At 36.1% G+C, this 4,737-nt stretch overlaps 1 pseudogene; it reads right to left on the reverse strand.

Moving 5' to 3' along the window:
• Positions 1-233: 233 nt before the first annotated feature.
• Positions 234-373, reverse strand: LOC119818185 (annotated as a pseudogene).
• Positions 374-4,737: the final 4,364 nt, after the last annotated feature.

The following is a 4,737-nucleotide window of genomic DNA, read 5'->3' on the forward strand; positions in this document are numbered from 1 at the left end:
ATGAAAGTAACACATAGATGACCTTCCTCCATCATGTCTCTATATAAAGACATTGATCATTCTGACTTCTAAGAATACATAAACACCTCAACATATGAAAGGCTCCAAAATGTCCTGTAGTAAAAAAGGTTATTAAACATTATTAAACGTTAAGTTATTCCTAAAAAATATGTTACTTTATGAATCTGTTTTGGGGAGGTACTTACAGAGAAACTTTAAGTGTTTCATAGAACATAATCTAGCAAGTGTTGAACATAATTATCTTTTTTTGAGAGAACACTACATCTCATCCTCATGATTTCTGGTGCTCTATGCACTCAGAGAAACTTCTCTAACAATGAACTACAGAAATGATCCCTGAAAGTATAGTCTTAGATAAAATTATCTTAATATACTGTCCCATCTTTAAAATTTATTGGCCATATATGACTATATATTTTTTAATGAGAAAATTTGAATTTAGAGAATTTAACTAACCCAGTCAAAGTGACTTATGAGCTGGTAGTTGAATCTGACATTTTAAAATCTGAATATTGGTTTGTTTCTCTGGTAACAATTATCCTACAGATGTTGTGGAATCAACAGACAAATTCATCCCACAAAAGCACACTTCTATCTGCAGAAGCCACTTTCCAGATGGTCTGGGCATCCTCAAAGTGTGTGTGGTTCATTGAAGAAGCCTATCTTGAACACAGGATAGGCTTGGGCTATGAATGACCTTGAGTATTGGATGCAAGATGCTTCATCTAAAGCAGGAGTTTCTGACACTCCCAGGCTGAGAGACAAAGTGATTTTGTATGTATTTCTATAGGGTGATTAACTGGAATTTAGAATTTTAGTGTTTTCTTTTCTTTTTTTTTCTTTTGTTTTTGAAACTGAATGGGGACCAAATACATAAGTGAAGAAATAAGTGAAAATTTCAAAAAGAATTACAATGCTATGCATCTACCTTCATGACTACAATGGCTGAAAACTGACACAACTTTGCTAGAGAATCTGAGCCCAAACTGCCTGTTTTTAGCTCAGTCATCTGGCACTGAATTCCACAGTTTTCTTCTATTTTTGCTTCATTTTCTAACTTTACCTATAGCCATTCTTTATGTTGAAGAACTCTTCTATTAATTCAACACATCGATCCTACGGACAGACAAGGTCTCCTTATTGGCTGTGTTCATTCTTTCCACAGAGAGTTTGTTTATGTTTTTAAATAATTAAGGCCATCTCCCAAATATTTTTGGTGAAGTGACATCGTGTCAGGAAGTAATTCTAAGTTTAAGGGATCTGATGTTTGCTGAACTAAAGAGAACAAGAATGTTGGAATACAGAGGAGAAATGCCTGAGCCTTGAAGTTAGAGGTGGAGAGCTAAGCTGAGAGCTAAAGAATAAATAGGAGTTAGAAAAAATTTTGAAAAAGAGTAAGTTAAAGCATAAGGAACTAGGTAGAAAAGGAAAAGCCTGAGCGTTTGTGAAAGTGAAAGGTATTCTGTGTTGGGAGACAGGCTTATCCACGGCTTTCTCAGTGGTCCTGAAGAAAAGACAAAGGGAAACCCAGTTCTGTGTTCTTGCTCAGAGTCACACTTAAGGAAGTCAAAAGTTTGGATCTGGAACCAGGGCCTCAAAGGAGTCAGGCTCTCAGTTCCTGGGAATCTAACTTTCTCCTTGAAGAGCTGTAGTTAACAGTCTCAAGGCCACTGTGCACTCAGTCTGTCACATTCTTGAGATGTCCCATATGCTAGTGGTGTAAAATTGCTTGTTAGCCTTTGCCAATGTGCTATAGCTTTATGCTGACTCTGTCCCATCTTCCCCTACTAAACAGTATGTGAGATGTACTTCCTAATACACTGGCTGTCATGAGCCATCAGTTCATTAAGACCTTTTGTACCCAAATTTTTGTCTTTTTTATTTTCTTAACAAGGGTTCTCCCCTTTGACACCTAGCATTTCTGGCCTTTCATTCCTGTGGATGTCGGGCAATTCTGTATGGCTTAATGAGAGCTTTGTAGGAAAGAGGTGCAAGAACTATAAGCAAAGGAACTATATACAGCAGGAAACAGAGAATTGCATGCTTCTTCAATTGAGTGTGCAACTGGCTCTGGGGGTGGGGGGAGAACTGAAGCATTTGTAACGGATCTATTATGAAAATGGGTCTTTAAATTGGCCAGATTTGTGTATGGCTGCTGAAGGGAGAATGGATTATAAAAAGCAAAATTCAAGGAACCCAATTAAGATCTTTCTTAAATCTTTGAAGGAGTGATTCAATACTGGTGAGAGTAATAATAGTGAGAATAAGAACATTGTTTAGTTTTGTGAGGTTTTTAAAAGGAAGTCGAATCAAATTGGAAGCTGTGTTAACTTGATGATTAATTAAATATGAGAGATGAGAAAGACTGATGAAATAAATGCTACTGTGTTTTCTGGCCTGACAACCAGATAAAAATCAAAAGATACTATTCATTGATGTTGGAGAAACAAGAGAAGAGGCAAGATTTTAACAATGCAATTTCTGAAAATAGCATCTAAGTCATTTATGCTTTTTTCATGGTAATTTGTCAAGGACTCTAACCACTTGTTAAATTAATTTACCAGTCACTACACAAAACATAGCATTTAAAAATGAGTTGAGATCTCATAGAAAGAAAAGAGACCATTTGCACACATGACTCTGCATTTATCTATAAATGGGCTGTTAAGGTCTGTCTGATTAAAATAGAGAATTAGCAATATTTGAAGCATTTTTGGATAATTTGAATCGTTTCAAATATTTTGAAGCAACCTTTGAAGCATTGTTTCAAATGGTTCATTAAGTTTTATAAGTCCAGGCACTCATACCTTTGTACAGTAGTATAAACAAAATAATAAAAACACCAAAGAAAGTATTTGTGAGCCATTTAGATTTTATGTATTTTTGATGACTCAGAAAAAATGTGGAATAGCTTCCATTTCAGTGTGCTACTTGCCACCGAAGTACCGGTTTCAGAGAAGAATTTTTGGATTATGTTGGTTTAAAAATGTATCCAAATGAGTACAAACAGAAGGTTAAATAAAGTAAGTAAGACTTTGTTAGAGGAATTTGCAATATTGTCTGGGAAAATATGATAGGGAGATTGGGGAAATGACTCAGAGGATAAAAATACTTGCCTCATAACCCTGAGCACCTGATAATGATCCCTAAAAGTCAAATAAATACCCAACGCAGTGACATGCATCTGTAATGTCAATCATACTATAGTGAGATGGGAGGAAGAGACAAGAGAATCACTGAGAAGCTTCTTGCAAGCTAACATAAAGTATACAGAGCAGTAGCAGAAGCAACAAGAGAGACCTTGCCTCAATAAAGGTAGAAGATGAGAATATTAACTCTCAAAAAAGTTCTCTGACATCCACTTGCATACCCTGGGTATACATGTAAGCACATTTACACACACACACACACACACACACACACACACACACACACACACACACATCACGCACACACGATTTAAAAATTAATAAGAAAGTTTTACAAACATTTAAAACATTTTTATAAACATATAAAAATGGCTCTTGTAGATAATGAGGGACTTAGTCGTTGAGATGGAAGAGCATCAGAAAACAATGAGAGGAGAAAGCAATAAATTCATAAAATTATATTAAGCCAATGAAATTTGAGAATGGCTTGTTTAGCTATCAACTGCCCTGCAATCATTATACTTTCTCTGTTTTCAAGATTTCTCACAAGCATCATGGTTTCAGTATCCAGCCCTAATGTAGCATTTTTTTCTCCTCCTTCTGGGGTATGTCATTTTTTTTCCTCTTCTGACTTGTTTCTCCTACTTTCCAATCAGCAAGGATGTTATCCTTTTCAATGGTGTTTATTTGCCACACCAACTCCAGTGTCATCTGTATGACATGACATATGTCATTATGCCGAACAGGAGCTGTGTGTCCTATGGGACTAGGCTTCCTGGAGGTCAATGGCAGTCAGCCCGGTATTAGCCACCACTGAGGCACAGATGGCTTTCTCGAGTAGCTGGCTATGCAGGATATGGGCTTTGCACAATATCTTTTATAATAAAAGATAATTTTTATATATTTTATAATAAAAGATAGTCTTTATATATTCAAGACAAGGATTATCTCTTCAGGAATAGCTCTGGGATAGGGAAGCACAGTATGGGAATGTATAAGACTACAACAGAACCTTTGTCATACACGGGGTGTATGATGAGCAAGGGAATAGATGGAATAATGTTGATGGACAAAGACTGTTATAGTATACTTTAAACTTTATGGATAGGCTTGCTAGATCCCAACCCCCATGGTGGCTGCTGCATAAGAAGGTACTAAAAAGTATATTTTAACAGATGCAGAGAGCTGATTAGGCATATTTGGTCACTAGATGAGATAAAGGGTTAAAAAGAGGAAGGGCCATGATAGCAATAATGAGACAGAAACTCTCTATTCATAAGATGAAACCACTTGTCTAAGGTTTACGTTCCCAAGGACAAGATTTCCTCTTCTAAGGATGCTTTAAATCTAACACCTGTCCCTGATAATATGCTTTTCTTAAATATTGCTGATATGGCTAAAAGAAGCTTTCATACTGTGCCAACCAATGTTATATAACCTTCTGATTTGTTCTTTGTTTGAATACTATATAATGAAAACATAAATTTAGTAAAATCACAGCAGATTCCAACCATTCTCTTGTGTGTTGTGTTTGTCTGTCATTCGCCGAACTTGTGCCTTCCTGTGT

The sequence above is a fragment of the Arvicola amphibius genome, chromosome 6 (assembly GCF_903992535.2).
Source record: "Arvicola amphibius chromosome 6, mArvAmp1.2, whole genome shotgun sequence".
Taxonomy (NCBI): domain Eukaryota; kingdom Metazoa; phylum Chordata; class Mammalia; order Rodentia; family Cricetidae; genus Arvicola; species Arvicola amphibius.